Source organism: Cucurbita pepo, chromosome 12 (assembly GCF_057944985.1).
Source record: "Cucurbita pepo subsp. pepo isolate OVF chromosome 12, ASM5794498v1, whole genome shotgun sequence".
In the NCBI taxonomy this organism is placed as follows: domain Eukaryota; kingdom Viridiplantae; phylum Streptophyta; class Magnoliopsida; order Cucurbitales; family Cucurbitaceae; genus Cucurbita; species Cucurbita pepo.
Window position 1 is genome coordinate 8125661 of NC_141809.1, and position 23464 is coordinate 8149124.

The 23464-nt window shown below is 36.0% G+C and overlaps 1 pseudogene; it reads left to right on the plus strand.

The window, feature by feature from the left end:
* Positions 1-21621: 21621 nt before the first annotated feature.
* On the plus strand, positions 21622-23249 carry LOC147789938 (exopolygalacturonase-like; annotated as a pseudogene).
* The last annotated feature ends 215 nt before the right edge of the window (positions 23250-23464 follow it).

Below are 23464 nucleotides of genomic sequence, written 5' to 3' on the forward strand. Positions count from 1 at the left end.
CGTACCGCTCAAAGTAGACAGAAAAGCTACGCCGATGTAAGGCGTAAAAGCCTGGAGTTTGAGGTGGGGGACCCAGTATTCCTCAAGGTGGCACCTATGAAAGGTGTGTTAAGATTCGGACATAAGGGCAAGTTAAGTCCTAAATTCATTGGACCATTCGAGATCCTAGAGCGAGTTGGTCCGGTAGCGTATAAGTTAGCCTTACCTCCAGCCCTCTCAGGAGTACATGATGTATTTCATGTGTCGATGCTGAGGAAGTACATTACGGATCCTATCCACGTAATAGACTACGAACCACTCCAACTCAATGAAGATCTGAGCTACGAGGAAAAACAAGTAAGAATCTTAGCTAGAGAGGTAAAAACCTTACGCAACAGGAGTATTGCGTTTGTTAAGGTACTGTGGCGGAATCACCACAGTGAGGAAGCCACGTGGGAGCGTGAGGACGAGATAAGAGAGAAATACCCCGAGTTGGTACAAGAGTTTGAGACTTTCGAGGACGAAAGTTCTTTTTAGGGGTAGATAATGTAACGACCCGGGAAAGAAAGAAAAAAAAAAAATATATATATATATGTATATATATATATATGTATATATATATATATATATATATATATTATTAATATATATATATATATATTAATAATAAATAAATAAATAAATGAAAACGAAAAAAAAAAAAAAAAAAAAAAAAAAAAAAAAAAAAAAAAAAAAACTCAGTCGCCGGAAAACACTCGAGTTTTCCGGCGACCGCTGAGTTTCGCGGAACCCACGCGAAACAACGGCCACAGCACGCCCACCCTCAGCCCAGCATCTTCAGAACGCCTGCAAAGGGAGAAAAGAGAGAAATTTCGAGAGAGAGAGAGAGAGTTCGGACAAACGTCGGCGAGTGTCCAGTTTCTCCGACGAGCCCTCAAACCACCCTTAAACCGACACCAAACGACCTGTTACTACCGTAAGAGAGATCCCTAACGAAAGCACAATAACTCAGGGTGCGTTTTGTGTTATTTCGTAAGCGTCGTCGTTGGTAACCGAGGTCGGAAAATCGATTCTTAGATCTATGGCTTTTAGGAGCTTTTAGGCCGCAAAACTCCCAAAAAGGAAAGAAGAACGACGAACAAAGAGGAAAAAGGAAGGAAGAGGACCGAAATCGGCAACGGAAACGCCGCGGGAAGGAGAGAGAAAGCTCGTCGGAAAATCGGCCAAAGTCGGGTAAGGAAGACGAGATCCACGGATCCGGGTCAACCCGAACCTAGAACCCGGGAGAGCCAGCCCGTTCCTCCCTTGGCCTCTGCCTTCGGCCCAGCCCAACTACAGCGGCCCAAACCTCAAACCGGCCTAGAAGCTACGGTTCAGCTGAACCAACCCAGACTAGACCCACGGTCCAACTGAGCCGGCCTGCAAACCAAACACTTGCGGCCCAGCCCAGTAAGCCGAGGCCCAACGTTTAGCCTTGGCCCAGTAGCCTTTCACAGCCCGCAACCCGAACCACGACCCGAACCGGACTCCGACCCGCGCTTCGACCCGACACTACCGCCCGACGTGGCTTTCTCTGCTGCTGCCACGTGTCACACAGCGGCGTGGCAGTCCTCGGCTCGGCTCGGCGCAAACGGCTCGGGCTCCCTCCGGTGACACTCCGGCGGCTCTTCCAGCGGCTCCAGCGGCTGTTCGGCTCGGCTCACCTGTTTTCAGCCCGGTTTCCACTGTTTCGACCCTCCCGGATCTGTTTTTGGCCCCGATTAAGGTATCCGAGGCCGTTTTAGAGCCGTATTTCACATTTATTAAATTATAGGTAAATTAATTGTGAAATACTAACGGAAAGTGGTGAACGACGTGATAGGAAACAAACCCAACAAAGTAGGAAGCAGCTCTCACGGAACGGGAGCTTACGTTTAGCTATTTAGGGAGTACTTCGGCCGAGGCCAACCAAGTAAGTGGCCTTACTATAGGATAGGCTAAATAGATTGTATGATGCTTGATGATATGTGCCAGTTTATACATATTTTGTTGAGTGACGCTTAATATGTTTGACGCACGTTGTGGCATTATGATGAGCATGATGATTGCGTGATTTTTACCTTAATATGATGATGTTTTCCATATTGAGCATGCTAGATGATGATGAGTGCCATATTGCATCATGTCGTTAGATCGACGTAGGACACAACCCTAAGAGCATGAAAATGATATTAATATAAATATCCACGATATGCGTTACCTAGAGTAACAAAGAGATGAGACTAGAGGGTTGTGTCAGAAGAGACATTACGATGGATTTAGAGGGACCTCATGCATTTTGTATGTTCATAAGCATAGGGCTACTTCCCCTAGAGATGATGAGTGCGGACGCGCACCTTATGATGAGCGCAAATGCGCACAGGTGCGAAAGCACACAGATGAGGGTGTTCATGAGGCGCATGACACTATGGGGTTCCGCTGACCTCCGGACGTCGCTACAGATTAGCTTGACCAGAGGGTCCAGGGGGTGTGCGAGCGCCCTGGGGACTCACACTCGCACGTGTGAGTCGTGTGTAGGGAAGTACTACACATCCAATTTGTCCGAGACTGGAGGCCACCCCTAAGATGATTAGAGATAGGTCCCTATTCATGATTGCATGTGTTTGCATTAGCATGGCCCCTATAGTGGGGTCACTTACTGAGTATTTCTTCGAAATACTCAGGCCGTGTGCCATATTGTTTTTCAGGTAAAGGCAAGGCTCCCATGTACGGTTGACGGTGGCATCGTGATCAGAGACTGTGGCGCGTGCATAGGATAGTTGCATATTTTATTCCTAGTCTTGGTTAGGATAGGGCGTTTGCATTTCATTCATTTATTAATTAATTTGTAATCGTTTTATTGTATCTTTTTGAACTCCAGCACGATATTTGAAACACGTAAGTCCGGCAGTGTTTTCCAATGTTTTAATGTATTCTGAAGTTTTTAAATTTTTCCGCTAATAAAGATGAGCATTCTTAGATTTTTTTTCTGCATTAGGGATGAGCATGAGACGTTAGTGGCGACTCTAGATATGTGGAAATTTAGGGTCGTTACAAAAAATCAGCTCGCTGTTCACTGCAAATCAAGCAATGATGACTTGGGAGTCCACATGCTGACTCCTTTGGCCAGCTACGACTTCAGTTTTCGTCCAAATTTATGGGGCACAACATTGTTTTACTATTCCTTCCAATGGCCTAGCTCGTTTCATCACTTCAATGTCTACATAGATAAGAGAGATAGAGATAATTGTGAAAGTATGCTATGTTCGTGGCATATGAGTGAGGAAAATGTCGGTATGTTCAACTATAAAACCGATAATTATGATATTTGCTACAACTGGTCAGGCAAAAAATTCATGTATCCATAAATTTGAAAGTTTGATTTTAATATTTAAATAAATAAATATTTTTTATATGTTGTTTATCTGGGATTATTATTATTATTATTACTTTTTTTTTTTTAAAGCTTGACATGATTAGTACGAGTGAAATATAAACGATGTTAATTACCTATCGACATAAATTATAATATGAACATTTGTTAACTTATTTTGGTCACGATTGATAATCAAAACAACTATATCAGATGGGACATTGCATTAGAAGGATTTTGAGGTAGGGTAAAGGTGAGGTAGAGCCTTAGGCTTGGCCTAGAGTAGAGGCAAGTCGGTTAGAGTTGTTACATGTATGATTGAACAAAGTTTAGTTTCTATATAAGTCATGTTCGGTTAGTGACCAACCTTGTCTAAAGTCTAATGTAGCCATAAAGTCAGGCAAAAAAAAGATTTTTCATGAGTGTGACAAAATCGTACCCATAAAGTCAGGCAAAAAAAAGATTTTCCATGAGTGTGACAAAATCGTGACGTTGTATGGTTGAAAATGTACGACTGTGACAATATTTGAAAATGCTAACACAATGTACAGGGAGGTCCATCGAATCAAGTTCACAACCAATTGTTATTAGAAGACAGTCACGGGGTAGTAGTCCCATTTATTTAAGTTCCCAACTTTGGGAGAAATTAATAGAAAATGTTGGGTTTATATAAGGAAATGATAAAACAAATATATGATACAAAAGGCACTTTACATCATGTCATAAGGTAATAATACATACATTTTCCTTGAGAAATGACATATTAGAGGAGGGAAATACGGACTTACCCTAAGAAGGCATTTCGCAACTCGATCGTAGACGGTAAAATAACAATTTAAAGGGTCATTATTTTTTTAAACAAATTGAGAACGAGGAGTTTCCAAAATTTCTAAACCATTTTGGATTATAAAGAACAATAAACGGGGTTTGTCAAATAGTTATCAAATTGTTGTGTCATTTAATGAAAGAAAGTAAGAACTATTTCAAATGAACCCTATGTAGCTGATCTGGATCTCTTCGTGGTGGTTTGGTTTAAGGTTTTGTTTACGATGCTTATGAATGAAATAATTATGTTTGGTGTAGTATGGAAAATGTTATAAGAAAGAGAGGACCAATTCATCTTAAGATCATGTATTCATGATACGTAGATGTACGACATAGAGACTAGTAAAGAGTTAACCAATTCATCTTGGGATCATGTATTAAACTGTGATTGATAAATACGATTTGGGGAGCCAAGTGATGAGATATGATGTAACGCCCCAAAAAAAATAAAGGAAATTAGCTCCAAAAATAACAAGCGCCCCATGTAAGATCCAAAGGATTCAAGGACTTGAAATTAAGAGGATCAAGCAAGTATGCTCTAGACATTTTTCAAAGAAATTCAACATCTCAAGACTTGTTTACTCGAGAAATTCCTTATCAAAGATTTAGGGAATTTGTAATATATTATAGGCATTGAATTTTCTAGGTCTAGAAAAGAAATTTTTATCTCTCAAAGGAAGTATGCTCTAGACATTTTTCAAGACACTGGTCTTACAGGAGCACATCCAGAAAGATTTCCTATGGAGCATAATCTGAAACTTTCTTTAACAGAAGGGGAGAAGTTGAATGATCCAAGTAGATACAGACGGTTGATTGGAAGATTAATATATTTATCCGTTACTAGGCCTGACATAGTGTATTCAGTTCGTGTGCTTAGTCAATTTATGCATGAACCAAGAAAACCACATTGGGAGGCAACTCTTCGAGTTCTGAGATACATCAAAGGTATTCCTGGTCAAGGACTTGTAGTACCACCTGAAATCAACTTAAGATTACAAGCATATTGCGATTCAGACTGGGGCGGTTGTCGAACTTCCAGACCATTAATTTCTAGGTTCTGCATTTTCCTTGGAAATTCAATTATTCCTTGGAAGTCTAAAAAGCAAACCAATGTGTCCAGATCATCAGCAGAAGCCGAGTGTCGAGCGGTGACAAATACTTGTTTAGAGTTAGCTTGGTTAAGATACATTCTTCAAGACTTGAAAGTTCCACTGTCCGAACCAGCATTATTGTATTGTGATAATCAAGCATCATTACAGATAGCAGCCAATCCAGTTTTTCATAAACGTACGAAACACATAGAAATAGATTGTCATATAGTTCGAGGAAAATTACAAGCTAGAATCATCAAACCATGTTATGTTTCGACTAAAATGCAATTGGCGGATATTTTCACTAAAAATTTGGGAAGAAGTCAGTTCGATTTTTTGAAAGACAAGTTCGGTGTGATTGACAGCCACTCTCCAACTTGAGGGGGAGTATTAAGATATAATATTAGGAGAATATATTATAATAATTAGTGTTGGAATATATCTTATACATTCTTAATTAATATTTTTTTTACTTTATGATTTGATTAGTAGTATATTTTATTTGACTCTCAAGATTTAGTTAGTTAATATTTTCCCTTAATTTTAGGTATTCGTCGGTAGCTTGTATCCTATTTAAACATTGTGAATATTAATGAAGATGTAACTTTCTGTCCCAATTCTATTTCTCATTCTTAACATAACTCCAAGTCAGAAATAGAACGGGCCTAATTACTTACAAAAGAAACAAGAACAAGAAAAGAAAGAGTGTGGTGTCCTAGCTTATCAAGGACACGATAAACAGCCTACAAGTAGGCTACTTGCTGAGTCTTGTACTCCTTCCTTATTTTGCATTTTTTTTTTTCAGGTAATAAGGAGCTAGTCGAGGTTGGGAGCGGACTCCGAAGCAGGTGTCATAGACAAGCCTCACCCGTCGTCTTCAACCCATTTGTTTTGAAATATTTTGTGTTCGTTCCTTATTCGGTGTTTTAACTATTATGTTGTGTTTTAATTACTCATGTATGAACACTGTTTTGTTTTAAGTAATGTTATGTTTTAAATACTGTTTGTTTTATTTCGTGAAAGTTTACTCACCTTTTTGGAGTATCGAGTCAGACCGGTCCTTACATATGATGACCAGATAAAAGCCTCGTTGGGCTAGGTCATGAAACACTATGAAATTGGTCTAGGTGAAGGACCCGAACGACCATAACATAAAATTAATTTTCATATTATAGTTTTACTTTTTTAATTAAAAATTTTAGAGAGAAATAACAGTTTCAATCATATATTTTTCCATTTAAAAAATAACAGTTATCAATCACGGTTCTATTTTTATTATAAACTATTTAACAACAGTAAAAAAAATAATAATAATAAAAGAATTAATTAATAATAACTAATCCCTTCCCTCTCCCAATAACTACCACCCTAAAATACTCAACTAACTTCTTCTCACAAAACCATATGTTACAAAAAAGAAAATAATGAATTAGAAATACAAACAAATGGGTTAGTTTATTTATTTATTTATTTTTGGGTTATTACCAGATCAACGGTTATCTTCCATTACACTCCTTTTCAACTATAAAGAGTGAAACAAATCATGCACAAACAAATGTGTTCATACCCATCTCTTTTTCTCTCCCATTTCAACCACATGAGTTTATTTTCAACACTTGCACTTTCTCTCTTAATTTCATTATTCTTTGCTAACCAAGTGACTACCATCGAAGGATCATTCCTCCAAAACCCAAAGATTATGGTCAAGATAACAAATGCTCTAAAATCTAAAAATCAGCTCGCTGTTCACTGCAAATCAAGCAATGATGACTTGGGAGTCCACATGCTGACTCCTTTGGCCAGCTACGACTTCAGTTTTCGTCCAAATTTATGGGGCACAACATTGTTTTACTGTTCCTTCCAATGGCCTAGCTCGTTTCATTACTTCAATGTCTACATAGATAAGAGAGATAGAGATAATTGTGAAAGTATGCTATGTTCGTGGCATATGAGTGAGGAAAATGTCTGTATGTTCAACTATAAAACCGATAATTATGATATTTGCTACAACTGGTCAGGCAAAAAATTCATGTATCCATAAATTTGAAAGTTTGATTTTAATATTTAAATAAATAAATATTTTTTATATGTTGTTTATCTGGGATTATTATTATTATTATTACTTTTTTTTTTTTTAAAGCTTGACATGATTAGTACGAGTGAAATATAAACGATGTTAATTACCTATCGACATAAATTATAATATGAACATTTGTTAACTTATTTTGGTCACGATTGATAATCAAAACAACTATATCAGATGGGACATTGCATTAGAAGGATTTTGAGGTAGGGCAAAGGTGAGGTAGAGCCTTAGGCTTGGCCTAGAGTAGAGGCAAGTCGGTTAGAGTTGTTACATGTATGATTGAACAAAGTTTAGTTTCTATATAAGTCATGTTCGGTTAGTGACCAACCTTGTCTAAAGTCTAATGTAGCCATAAAGTCAGGCAAAAAAAAGATTTTTCATGAGTGTGACAAAATCGTACCCATAAAGTCAGGCAAAAAAAAGATTTTCCATGAGTGTGACAAAATCGTGACGTTGTATGGTTGAAAATGTACGACTGTGACAATATTTGAAAATGCTAACACAATGTACAGGGAGGTCCATCGAATCAAGTTCACAACCAATTGTTATTAGAAGACAGTCACGGGGTAGTAGTCCCATTTATTTAAGTTCCCAACTTTGGGAGAAATTAATAGAAAATGTTGGGTTTATATAAGGAAATGATAAAACAAATATATGATACAAAAGGCACTTTACATCATGTCATAAGGTAATAATACATACATTTTCCTTGAGAAATGACATATTAGAGGAGGGAAATACGGACTTACCCTAAGAAGGCATTTCGCAACTCGATCGTAGACGGTAAAATAACAATTTAAAGGGTCATTATTTTTTTAAACAAATTGAGAACGAGGAGTTTCCAAAATTTCTAAACCATTTTGGATTATAAAGAACAATAAACGGGGTTTGTCAAATAGTTATCAAATTGTTGTGTCATTTAATGAAAGAAAGTAAGAACTATTTCAAATGAACCCTATGTAGCTGATCTGGATCTCTTCGTGGTGGTTTGGTTTAAGGTTTTGTTTACGATGCTTATGAATGAAATAATTATGTTTGGTGTAGTATGGAAAATGTTATAAGAAAGAGAGGACCAATTCATCTTAGGATCATGTATTCATGATACGTAGATGTACGACATAGAGACTAGTAAAGAGTTAACCAATTCATCTTGGGATCATGTATAAAACTGTGATTGATAAATACGATTTGGGGAGCCAAGTGATGAGATATGATGTAACGCCCAAAAAAAATAAAGGAAATTAGCTCCAAAAATAACAAGCGCCCCATGTAAGATCCAAAGGATTCAAGGACTTGAAATTAAGAGGATCAAGCAAGTATGCTCTAGACATTTTTCAAAGAAATTCAACATCTCAAGACTTGTTTACTCGAGAAATTCCTTATCAAAGATTTAGGGAATTTGTAATATATTATAGGCATTGAATTTTCTAGGTCTAGAAAAGAAATTTTTATCTCTCAAAGGAAGTATGCTCTAGACATTTTTCAAGACACTGGTCTTACAGGAGCACATCCAGAAAGATTTCCTATGGAGCATAATCTGAAACTTTCTTTAACAGAAATACTCAGGCCACTTACTGAGTATTCTTTGAAATACTCAGGCCGTGTGCCACATCATTTTTCAGGTAAAGGCAAGGCGCACTTGTACGGAGGACGGCGACATCGCGAGCAGAGACTGTGGCACGTGCATAGGGTAGATTCATATTTAAATTTCTAGTCTTAAGTTAGAATAGGTTGTTTTGCATTTCATTGTTTTAAATTATTTTGTATTTGTTTTTGTTCTCTAAATTTCAGTTTTCCAGAGAAGTTGTTTTAAACGTTTTTTTTGAAGTTAACGTTATCAACTATGTTCATGTAAGAGTTATATTTCCGCATTATAGATGAGCATGAGACGTTAGTAGCGACTCTGAGTATGTGGAAATTTAGGGTTGTTACAAAGACCACGTAAGAAATCATCAACCTCGCAGCAAACTAGTATTAAGTGAGATTTCTAAAGAAGCTACTTATAAAACAACAAGAGTTGTTGATTAAGCTGGTCCTTCAACAAGAGTTGTTGATGGAGCTGACACTTCTGATCAATCACATTCTTCAAGAGTTGAGAATGCCTCGACGTAGTGGGAGGGTTATAACTCAACCCGATCGTTACTTGGGTTTGGTAGAAACTCAAGTCATCATACTTGATGTTGGCGTTGAGGATCCATTGACCTATAAACAGGCAATGAATGATGAAGATAGAGATCAGTGGATTAAAGCCATGAATCTTGAAATGGAGTCAATGTACTTCAATTCAGTCTGGGAACTTGTAGATCAACTAGATGGAGTAAAACCTATTGGTTGCAAATGATTCTATAAGAGGAAACGAGACCAAACCAGTAAGGTACAAACCTTTAAAGCTCGACTAGTAGCAAAGGGTTATACCCAAAGAGAGGGGGTGGACTATGAAGAAACCTTCTCTCTTGTTGCTCGGCTTAAATCGATTAGAATACTCTTGTCTATTGCCACATTTTATGATTATGAAATTTGGCAAATGGATGTTAAGACAACCTTTCTAAACGGCAATCTTGATGAGAGTATCTATATGGCTCAACTAGAGGGGTTCATTGAACAGGATCACGAGCAAAGGGTTTGCAAGCTTAAAAGATCCATTTATGGGTTGAAGCAAGCATCTCGATCCTGGAATATAAAGTTTGATACTGCGATCAAATCTTATTGCTTTAAACAGAATTTTGACGAACCTTGTGTTTATAAAAGGATAGTCATCTTTACAAGAGCTTTCCTGGTGTTGTGCGTTGACGATATCTTACTTATTGGAAATGATGTGGGATTTCTGACTGACATTAAGCATTGGCTAGCGACACAATTCCAAATGAAAGATTTGGGAGAGGCTCAATTTGTTCTTGGAATCCAAATTGTTCGGAATCGCAAGAACAAAACACTAGCATTGTCTCAGGCATCATACATCGACAAAATGTTGATTCGATATAAGATGTAGGACTCCAAGAAAGGATTATTACCTTTCAGGCATGGAGTTCATTTGTCGAAGGAACAAAGTCCTAAGACACCTCAAGAAGTTGAGGATATGAGACACATTCCCTATGCATCAGCGGCCGGTAGTCTGATGTATGCCATGCTATGTACCCGACCCAACATATGCTATGCTGTGGGAATTGTCAGCAGATATCAGTCCAATTCGGGACGTGCTCATTGGACTGCCTTTAAGAATATCCTCAAGTATCTTAGGAGAATGAGGGACTATATGCTAATGTACGGTGCTAAGGATCTGATCCTTACAGGGTACACTGACTCACGGCTGAAGTGTTTGAAGGGCACGTAGTTAGTCTAGGACTACGAGTTATGTAATCTAGGGCAAGTGGGAGAAAAGGCATGAGAATGTGATGCGCTAGTTTATTGTATTTCTCTCTACTCAACGTTATAAAACCCCATTAGAGTTTTAGTCCAAGTGGGAGTTTGTTGGGTTTTATGTCCTAAAACTCATAGTTTGTAAACAAAAACATATTCTATTTTCAATAAAGTTATTATTGTTGTTTATTCAATAAAGATTGTTTTTGAATAAAGTGAACTTTACGATCATTAATCTAAATCCAATAAACTAAGAACACTCTGGCTATAGTATGAATACTTGAACTATATGTAGAGACATAAGAGTGGATCAAGTTCAAGTATATAGTCAAAATGATCTATAGTATAAGGATAAGGCTGAGTACCTTATTCTGGGGACACTATGGATGCGGCCCACTTTTGTATATGATATAAACAATGTGATCACTAAATTGTACATGTGGAGATATGTGAGTGGGGGCGTCCTATGCAATGAGTATTGCATAAGATCGGACCATGAAGAAAACCACTCTCACTTTATAATGTCGTTTACTGTTGAGACTGATTTTCTTTTCATTCGATAACCTAGGTAACTCGGTTTTAATCCTGAGCTAACCATAAACTCCTGTTTATTCGGAATTATCCTTAGATTTGCATGGGTGAGAGTGGCTCTAGTTCGCCGATTCAATAGGCCTCCCATTTCAGGGGTAAGACTGGGTGAATGGCTGGGGACGTGGGGTGCAAGATGGAATTCACTCCTACCCGCTTTCAGGGATAGAAGAGAGATAGTTCCCTTAAGCACTGACTCCAAGTCTTGAACAAGGGGCCCCACCCTCTCATTGGCCTAAGAGGGATTCGGTTTACTGGTTGGACCACAAACCAATTGTTCATTAGAGGATTAGTGAGACATAAGGAACAAGAAGTAACTTTAGGGGTAAAACGGTAAATTGACCCAGCTCTAGTTACGAACAACCTGTGAAGGATCGACTTACTAATCATGGTTATATCAAATGGACAGAAATATATCTATAGTGAGGGGAGTGCAACTACTAGGCTATAGTGGAGTGTCCTAGTAGTTAACGAATGTTGGTTAAGCAGGTTAATGAGTTTAACCGGTTAATCTTGGATCATTGGAGCCCATGATCTATAGGTCCATTAGGTCCCTCTGCTAGCTCATATCGGACTAAACCATAGAACAGTGTGACGAGTGAGTTTGAAATGTTCGAATTCAAATTAGGGAATATGCGCTACATATATACGATATATTTAACCGCATTTTTGTTTTATTTACGAATTAAACAAAAAGAGAGAATCTGAGATATTTAATTAAGTGTCGGAATTGATTATGTGTCGAAATTGATTGGGATTGGCATTTGAATTAATATTAAATATTAATTAAATAGTTAAACTAATTATTCAAATTAATTGTTGAATTAAAATGAAGAAAGTCAAAATGTTGACTTCATTTAATGGAAAAATACATGTTAGTGGTATTTTGAGGTGTCAAAATTTGGTTTAACCAAACTTGCATGCTTGCCAAATAAACCCACACATTTGAGTGGAATTTTGAGTGTAAAAATTTGGTTAACTCAAACATGCATGCTTGCCACATAATCCCAAACATTTGAGTGGATTTTTGAGTGTCAAAATTTGGTGATCTCAAATTTGCATGAACATGCAAACATGACTCTTTAAATAGAGTGATCATGATACATGGAAGGTATTCTTCTTCTTTGTGAAAAACCTTGAGAAAAACCTCTAACAAACACTCTCTTCATATATACAAAATCTCTCCCAAGTTTAGTCACTTACCGGATTCAACAATTCCGTTCTAAGGCCGGAGGATAGTGGAGAAGACACTAGAGGTAGTTCGAAACCGGTTTGTGAGGAAAAAGGAATTTGAACTATAAAAGGTTAGTATTCAAACTCTTAAGTTTTAATACTTATGAACATGCTAGTTATTTACTATAATTGATGTTCTAAAAGTGCCTAAGATCCAAATTGCTTCCGCATGTGTTATATTAACACCATCAATCGGAAAAATCTCGAACCCTAATTTTATTAGATTTGGAATTGGTTACAATAGGAAAGATCTTAAAATCTAGTTTTATTAAATTTGGAATTGTTCCAAACATAAAAGATGTTGAAAATCAAGATATGTCTTCCATCTAAATGATTGTAATTTAATTCATTTTCAATTTCTAAGATATGCTACACATGCTGGTCAATTTTGATTTTTTTTTTTAATTTAATTATGCATATGATGTATGTTTTAAATTGATTGATTAAATACATCTGGTATGTCATTTAGTTTAAAATCCCATTATAGGTTAAGCATAATCATGCATTTTAATTGTTTTTTTTTAAATATAAATGTTATATTTGAAATTTTTTTTATTAGGTTGTTTTCTTATATAAATAAGATGATTTCTTAATTAGGATGTATTTTCCATATGCATTTGAGTATAATTGTTATGCTTGAAAATTAAATTAGGATATTTATTTCTTAAATTGAATGCATGCTATTTACATAATACGATTATGGTTTGTTCTAATATAATTAGAATTTGAGTAATCTATTAAATTTAATTTTAAAGGGTTTAAAATGCTAGATTTTTAAGATTATTCTAGAAGGGAATTAGTTTTCAATAGGATCCTAAAGACAGTTTAATTCATTCACTAATCTTGTAATTAATAGTTAATTAAAGAGGAATGAATTTTAAATAAAAATTGACTACAAGGGAACTCTGTCTAAGGAAGGTTTTGGCTAGGCTGAGGTATTTAAGCTGACAGAAATGGAACACTTGTACCTCGGAACGGACTTGGGAGTTGAATTAGTCAAATTTTATTTAATTTCATTAAGCAAGCTCACGATGTGATTAGTTTTCTTTAATAGTTTAAAAACTTTGCAATTCACATTAAAAGCAATCCAACAAACATGAGGGTTATGAAAGGGTAGATTGAAAACTTAGATAAATGAGATTAGTCTAATTTGTCTGAGTAATAGAAAACCCTATTTCAAAATACTTAGGTGGAGAAGGACATCGGAAGATATTAAGGACACATGTCAGGATATCCTACGTTCTCTATTATTGATTCACACCGTGAGATTCATGCGGGACCTCGTGGCAGCTTTTAGACCATCCCCCATGGAAGGTGTTTGCATGAGTAAATATCAACGTGAATCTTGAGAAAGTATTTATAGTAAATGAGAGAAGGAAATGTGTCAACATATCCTATGGTCTCCATTATTGGTTCATAACGTGAGATCCATGCGGGGCCTCATGGCGGCTTTTGGACCGTCCCCATACGGAAGGTATTTGCATGGGTCAATATCAGGGTGAACTCTTGGGAATGATAAGATAGTAATTATATTTCCAAGACTTGACCTACCCTACAGCGGCACTTGTTGGTATAAAATTACAAGATCTAAAATGATGGGTTACATTTACGAATAGATCATTAAGGTTGTTAATGATGTTCTCGATTGAACTAATGGTAATTAAATATTATAGGAATAAGAGTTATTTTGATATAATGTTTGGTTGAGATTGTATCAGTTTAGTGAAGGAACACTTGACCTACCCTGCGGCTGCACTTGTTCTAAATCACTAAAGTACCATAGCATTAGAAATGATTTATAGGGTTCATTTTATAAAATTGTTTGTTCTCATGCTCAAATTGAATGGATAGTTGATGGTTTGTAATTAAATAATATTTTATATTTGAACTTTGTAATTAAATAATATTTTATATATTTCAAATATAATGTTCAAGATCTCTCCATTGTTAATTTTCACTACTGTGTTGAGAAAATTTTAATACTTGAAAAAATAATATTAGCACTATGACGGAAGTGTATTTTTTTTTTTTTTTTTTTTTTGTCTTTATTTTGAAATGTTCTCAAGACCTATTGTGAATCGAATTATTCGAAGAGCACATGATTGATGAATCAAAGGTGATGAGAAAGCTTTGTTCATATCTTCTAGTTAATATGTTGGATGTCATGACTAAAAGATAAGAAAAAGACAAAAAACATATGAGATGATTAAGTCCATAGAAGTTAAATTTTATTTAAATAATCTGAAATTAAGTATTATAAAAATCAAGAAAAATTTTATGACTGAAGCTATTGATAGGAAATAGTTCCTAGCTTATAGTGAAAGAAATTTTCCAAATTACTCTATGGAAAAAAAACTAAATGAAAGTAAATTTGATTTACTAGATTTTTTGTGGAGACTAGATGACACCCCTTATAGCTGATATAAGATCTACTACCAAGATTTGTTTTTCATTACACTTGATATGTAATTCTTGAAAAATACTTGATGATGTAGATGTTAGAATTTAGTGCAACTTCTTTCTAGTTTGAATTAGTTATGGAATATAGGTAATCATTTAATATTTGAAGAATATATTAGTTAGGGAATATATATTAGATATTTTAAATTTGAAGAGTAGTATATTTTATTTTATTCTCTAGATTTAGTTAGTTTATATTTTCTTTTTCTAGTTTTAATTAGTTATGGAATATATGTAATCATTTAATATTAGGGTTTAGGGTTTAAGGTTTAGTTGATAGTACGAGAAGGACATCTGTCAATAGTCCGAGAATATCGTGTACTAAAATTAGTTGATAGAAGGTGGAATTTATTTCCAACTCTCAACATAATACAATTTTGTAAAATTGTGATGTAAGAGGAGAAAACAATACTATATTAGATATAGTCACGTATTAAAAAAAAATTATACACTATTATTGAACTCTTGTTAGGATTTGCAATCGAGATTGCACAGTGAACATGATTGCCTTCAAAATTGTCTATGAGACAATTTTTGGAATTACGGAAATGTAGTAAACTTAGTTTACAACACTTCAATAATTGTAATCAAGCATATATGCTAAGACAAATATGTTCAAAATTATGCCTAACTGTAGGCTACTCCTAAAGAGAAACAAAATAGTCCTTTATTTAATTCTAAATAGAAAAACATATTGGTATGACAAATGTAATTTTCTAAAGAAGTTCATAGAAGGACATACACTTATAATAAGGTGAGATAGTGTTAATTAAATAGTTCCAAGTGGAGCCCTTAATAGTTAACCAAAGTTGTTAATAATTTAATTTCGCTTGAGAGTCAAGTGGATCCTAGTCATTAATTCAATAAGTCTCATTGTAGTGGAGAAATTATGAGATGATTCAATCCTACTAAAATTCAAATTGTCATGTTAGATGACCAATTTAAGGACTTATTACCCTCAAAATAGTTATAAGGGATGATGACGAAGGATAAATATTTTAAAGTCATAAAATCCAGAGATTTGTAGATATTCTTGATGAGGTTAAACTCATACGATATGAATTGACCTACAAAAGAAAAATTATGTATAGATAAGAAGATATAGATCTTCAAAACAGGATTCATGACAAAGAGTTGAACTTAATGGGAGAAAGTAGCTAGAAGTAGACTTTCTCTCCTGTTGTAATTCTAGAGTCTATTATTATTATTCTCTCCTGTTGTAATCATTTCTTAAACATTTGAAAGGTGTTTCACATGTGATTTAGTTTGTCACTTTCATTGTGATGATAGTGATACAAAGACTAATATGAAGGAAATTTAAAAGATCAATCTATAAAAAATGATATTGAGAGAGAAAGCATCGTGGCTGTGACCAAAATGACTTTTAATGATAATTATTTTGTTTTATATAAAATGACTCTCTAGGCTAAAGTGTTTGAGGGTCATCTAGAATGTCTAGGATTACTAGACATGTCTCATCTTCTCTAGGGCAAGTGAGAGAAGGTGTTGGGTATAGAGCAAGTGGGAGATTGTTGAGATTTATGCTCTAAAGCCTCTTAATTAATTATTTACTTTTTAACTATAATTTTTATTATTTTATTTGTAATTTAATTGTTATCCATGGTATGAAAATAAAGGTTATTAATGTAATCTCGAACAATATGTGGTTGACATAGTAGAGAATCGTGTTCAAGTAATAACCTAAAGAGTCTATAGTATATGGATAAAGTTGGGTGCATACAAGAGAATCGTGTTCAAGTAATAACCTAAAGAGTCTATAGTATATGGATAAAGTTGGGTGCTTTATCCTGGTATCACTATTGATACGGCTCACTTTGTAATCGTTACAAATGATTTTATCCAAATCGTTCATGTGGAGATATGTAAGTGGGGGTATCATATACAATGAGTTTGTATAAGACAGAACCAAAAAATATTTAAAATTTCTTTATAAATCCGTTAATTGAGAAGATTAATATTTCACATGATGATCATATGCGACTTGATCTTAATCCTGAGTGAGTTATGAACTTCTGCTTGTGAGAGCTTGTCCTTTAATTTACATGGGTGAGAATGACTCTTTTAGCCGATTCAATATACCTACCATTTTAGGGACATACCTGTAAAGATCGGGCTGACTCGATGACTCTAAAAAGACGGGTAAATTTTTCAACAAAATAAAACAACCAAAACTTAAAACATATCAAACAAAAATAAAGTTTATACAAAGTATTTTAAAACACAACATAACAGTTAAAACACAAGTTAAGGGACGACACAAAAGGGTAGAAGGACGATGGGTGAGGTTTGTCTATGGCACCAGCTCCAGAGTCCGCTCCCGACCTTGACCAGCTTCTTATTTCCTGAAAAAATGGAGAATAAAGAATGAGTACAAGACTCAGTAAGCAGCCTACTTGTAGGCTCTTAATCGTGTCCTTGATATGCTAGGGTACCACACTTTTTGTTTTTCTTGTTCTTATTCTTGTTCTTGTTGTAAGTTCTTAATTCGTTCTCCAAGACACTCCCCTTATGATTTACGGTACTAGACATAAACTTGTCAACCTGTGTCTGAGGCTTCATACATTCCAAGCGACACAGTCTTAATACCTACGCTCAAGGCTTCTTACGTTCCAAGCAACGTAGTCTAAGTCATACACATGACGTACCATGGGAGGTCTTAGGAGAATCTTAATTCATGGCTACGGTAACTTACTCTCTTCTTGCTCCATTGTGGCCATAGGTTCTCTCCATGATATACCATAAAGGTCACGTGATCGATACATGCATGAACATGGCATAGACCATAAAGGTCACGTGATCGATGCATGCATGAACATGGCATAGACCATAAAGGTCGCATAATATAACATAGACCATATAGGTCGCGTGATCGGTGCATACATGAACATGGCATCCTGCAAATCATAACATGGCGTAGGGCATCTCATCTAGGTGAGGGGAATGAGGCCAAACGTGACATCCTGCAAAGCAAACATGGTGCAGGGCATCCCACCTAGAGGAGGAAAAAATCCTCCTTAGAAAGCACCGCATGGTGGGAGTTATGGGCCACAATTAGACATGCTTAGAGTAATACCTAGCATTCTTGAATTTTGAGTCTTGTGGACTTTGGTCCCTTATGTTTGAGTGGTACCTAACATTCTTCTTGTCTTGGTGGTTGTATAACTTGTTCTTGGTTCTTAATCTTATAAGTTGCTAAGATTCTTATTTTCTTTAGGCGTAAGTCGTTATATACATTCGTGATCATATGAACCCATCGTAATAACTAGCTTGAATTATTCTAGAAGGTCATAAGTTCATAATGGGCTCCTTAGAGGATTCTAGAAGGGTCTTGAATCTTGACATGTTTTCTTTAGGCGTTTCTTTAAGTTCCATCTTGGCTTATATTCCAAACTTGCTCCAACCAACTTGAAATCTTGAGCTTATTCTCATGTCATATAAAATAAACCTTATAGGACATGGTTGGTGATTTGGAGCATATTTAGACCTTGAGCTAGGATATGACTTCTTGTTTCGTTTTCAGGAACTAATCGTTAGAGGTTGTCATGTCATATATCGTGTTTTAGTCCTGAAAACACTTTTAAAGTAACCCTTAGTTTTCTCCCCATGAGTGCATAGGTGACATTATCACAAACGTGGCATCCTGCTAGCATATCGTGTTGCAGAGCATCTCATTTAGGTGAGGAAAATAATAAGTCCATCATGACAACCTACTCGTGGTACATATAGCAGGGCATCTCACCTAAAGAGGAATAGGAATCTCGTGGTACACTTCGTGATGGGAGATAATGGTTACTCCGAGCATGGATCCTAGCAACTTGTTAAGCATACCATCTACATTAACCTAGGTGTTTCCTTGTACTCTTGGGGATCCTAGGTTTATGCATAACGTCTTGGGTCAAGGTTGGAACCTAAAGGTTCTTCTTAGGAATAGTCCAACGGAACCTTGTACACTTAGAATCTTATTAGCAACCAAGGATACCTATGGGAGAATTTCTTATTTCATGGGTACCTCGTTAGTCATCCTAGGAGGTAAAGTCATGTGGATCGTGATGTACATTTTTTCCAATATCTTGGTTTCGCTATCTAACGTTTCCCAATGATTCCCAAACTTCATTACCTTATACAACATCATGAGATAAAGATTCATACAACATTTCATAATGTTGGGAGGTCATTTAGGACTTAACCCGTAGGTAGTCTTCCTTATGGGCATTATGGTCATTTTACCCCTAAGTCTTGGTTTTGGTACTTAACGAGTTCCAGTGACTTTCAAACTTCACCACCTCATCAATCATCATACAATAACATCTACTGTGGAGTTTCATAGTATTTGGAGGTCATCTAGCTCATGAACCGTAGGTAGAGATCCTTAAGGGCATTATGGTCATTTTGCCCCGTTTCTTGGTTTACCTAATTATCCTTATCCATTGACCACTAAATTTCACATATAACCTAAACATGCTATAATATGCTCATCATTAAAGTTTCATAGACATCAGGGCTCATTTAGTGGGTTACTTTAATGTTCCTTAAATCCCGAGCAATTTGGTCGGTTCAGCGCCTTAACTTACGGTTCTTTGAGTTTTTTTTTCATAGATCCTTGTGTAATACTTGGTTTATGGTTCATATGAAAATCCAAGCGATTCCTACATGTATTTCTTAAGAAAAGTCCAAGGTGGCTACTTACCTCATTGTTGATGTTCAGGACCTCCGTTCTTGAGCTTCCGGTATTTGAATTACTTCACTTTTCCTTCTATAGACTCCTTATTGTGTCTAGTTTCTAGAACCATAAAGGTATATCATGAGAACTAGCCTGGAAGGGGGTTAAAATTGAAAAACACTGAGGGAAGACCAAATTTTGGGCTTACTTGGCCGGTTCAACTGAACCGGCCACGTCATCGTCTTCTTCCTCTGGACAGGAAGAAGACACGTTCGTCCTTTGCGCCGCCGTCTGGAAGTGGCCTTCCACAGCCCCGATCTCTTCGTTTATCCCCTCGATTTCTTCATGAAACTTAACGATGATATTACAAGGAAGAGCTTGGGATTGATTTCATACCTTTTGGTGGATCATAGCCTAAGATATTAGCCTATTACAAGGAAGAGCTTGAGATTGATTTCATACATTTTCTTGGATCATAGCCTAAGATATTAGCCTCCAAAGTTCGTCCAAAATCATTTTCCTCGCCAGAGCTAAAACAGGGGATTTCTTATCGGGTAGCCGATTCTAGGAGTTTTCAAGGCTCGATTTCTTCATGGAACCTCTTAAATATCCTTTCATCAAGCTATAGGAATTGATTTGGAGGAATGTCTTTGAGTGTGGAACCTTAATTTTCAGAAATCGTTCTCGGTATGCAACTCACTCGAAACGCCGGATTTCCGATATCATGGGTATCTTGTTCTACGACGTTTCAGCTCTCAATTCCTTCATATAACTTGTGGGTAATCTTGTTTGGAAACTATTGGAATAAGTTTAAGGAGGAATGGTGAAGAATTGCTCTCAAATTTGGAAGAAACCCGAGAGTAGGAGACCCACAAACTAAACTCTCATAACTCTCGAATGGGTGCTCGACCTTGCTCGAGTCTTATTCCATATTGTTTCTCATACTCCAGACTTTATAGGCGAGCTTAAACCGACATTGAAAGCTCCAGAATCGTCGTGAATTGGCAGTTAGATTTTCTGAAAAATCCGCCCGAAATATCTACTTCAGTCAGAGCCTCACCGACTTTGGTTTTGCAAAATAGCCGTTTGATGTGATGATCTGTCCATCTTCTAGATCATATCCAAATTTGGGGAAGATCCAACGGCTGGGATTTGAGTTTCGTGAGATATTTCTCAGATGGTCACTGTAGATGCATCAGAGGGCCATTTTCGTAATTATACATTCTTCCAGGGGTATTTGGGTCATTTCCCGCTTTCCGAATATTTTAATATTATATTTCCTGAAAAATCCATAATTTTTCTAAAAATCTTTTATCTCATGTTGGTCATTTTTTCTTGAGCATCTCTAAATTCTTTCTAGATAAGCAACTAAAAATTCGGGAAGGTCCTTAATAATTAGTAAAATGACCTTTTTGCCCTTTTCACTTACTTTTACTTTCCAATCCTTTCTACATAGGTCTTAAACACCTTAACATTACTTATTAGGGTATAAAAATGACTTGCTTGAGATCATCATCCTTCCTTAATCCTTTAATTCCTCCCCTTTTGATCATTTAGGTCTTACATGGGCGGCTTATTCTTGTTAGATCTAATTCCTTTCATTTTTTGGTGTTACAATACCATACTTTGAGACAAGTGATTTTGTTGCTTTATTATAGTCATACAAGTCATTTTAAGCGTATGCCTACCATAATATGCCTACAATTTTAAGCGTGTTTAGTTTCGAACAATATTATGTTTGGCGTCCTCTTGAAATTTTCTTAACAAACATGTGGGTAAAGACAAAATATGCTAAAAACAACTCAATTTGATTCCTATTTTTCAATTTGTATTAAATACATAAAAAGTTCCAAATCTAAAACGAAATATCATTGTCTCTCACTAGTTTTCAAATGATATACATAAAAAAAGAAAAGAAAGCAAAGGCTTCATGAGTACGATCAAATCAAGTTTCTTGGCCGCTACAATTTTGATGTTACTATTGTTAGCTCCTACCGTCGATGCTCAATCTAGTGTCGATGTTGTTTTTTCTTTGAAAAGATATGGTAACATAGTGTCTGGTACTGACATCATGAAGGTAAATATATAATATGAACATCAATATTATCACTAGTTGAGCTGATCAATTGTTTGCTATAAGTTTTTGTTAGTTGTGAAATGTAGGCTTTAGCAAATGCATGGAGGGATGCATGCACGTCCAATCGTTATAGTGCAATTTTTATTCCAAGAGGGATATTTAGAGTAAAGCAAGGGAAGTTTGAAGGACCTTGTAATAGCCCAATTGACTTTCAACTTGGAGGAACATTGTAGGCACTAAAAAGTCTTCCCAGAGATAATTGGATCACTTTTGCACGTGTTGATAGATTGACATTATCAGGTGAAGGAGTTTTTGATGGCCAAGGAAAGGCAGCTTGGAAAAGGAACGATTGCCACAAATGCATAAATTGTGCCCAACTCCGGGTTGTAAGTAATATTCCTTTAGCTTTCCTTCTCAATCTCATGCATCTTGTTGTTTTTGAAAGAGCCTCTTACATGTCTTGACATTTACGATTTGGTCAATGTTCTTCATTTTCTAGAGGATAATCTTTAAACAATCCACGAAAAAAGTAAATTTTTTTTGAGTTTTCAATTTTATTGGGTTCTATTCAAATTTTTAGCATCATTACCGACTCTCACAAAATATTATTTGATTATACAAAATGTTTAGAGTTTGAGGTTCAACTTCATCACCAATTCAACCGTTAAGAGAATAACATCACTTGATAGCAAGAACTTCTATATCAACATCATCGGCTGCAACAACCTCACATTCCATAATATCAATATAATGGCACCCGAAAACAATCCCAACACTAATGGAATACACATCGGTCGATCAAATAAGATCACAATCACAAAGTCCAAAATTGCAATTGGAGATGATTGCATTTCTCTTGGAGATTGAAGCAAACTAATTGAAGTCACCAATGTGACGTGTGGACCAGGACATGGAATAAGCATCGGAAGTCTTGGAAGATACACTAACGAAGAACCTGTTGAAGGTGTCATCGTAAAGAACTGCACGTTAAATAACACCACTAATGGTATCAGGATCAAAACGTGGCCAGCTTCTGCGGCTAGCGGCACCGCCACCAATATGCACTTTTTGGACATTATAATGGTCAATGTTAGCAACCCTATTCTAATAGACCAAGAGTATTGTCCGTGGAATCAGTGCAATCGGTAGGTATGGATCGCATTCTCGAACCTTTGATTCATTTTTTCATTACAACTTCACAAATAAACCATTTGTTGTCTCATTTTAATTTTCAGATTCCTTAAAAAATTAAGATGAGTATAGTGAGCTTCAAGAACATTAGAGGAAGTTCTGCAACTCCGCTGGCAATCAAACTTATTTGCAGCCGTCACTTACCATGTGACGATGTAAAAGTAAGCAACATTGACCTCACTTACAATGGAATAAAATGTCCTATTTCCTCCCAATGCACGAATGTGAAACCTATCATTTCATTAAGGCAGAACCCCAAGATATGCTCCTCTCCTTATGTTGTCCCTTGAATTGTTCATTGCCAGAGAACTTCAAAATAATAGACAGCCTTAATTAAAAAAGTAGACTGCCTCTATCCATTTGACTCTCATTCTTTTGAGTTTCTTTTGTTGTACTTTTCGAAATAAATAAGATGGTCGAATGTTTGAAGGAGACTTTGTGTCGTGAACAACCTAATGTTTTTAGTACCTCGACCTTATATAATAAACTGGTTACAGTCTTATTT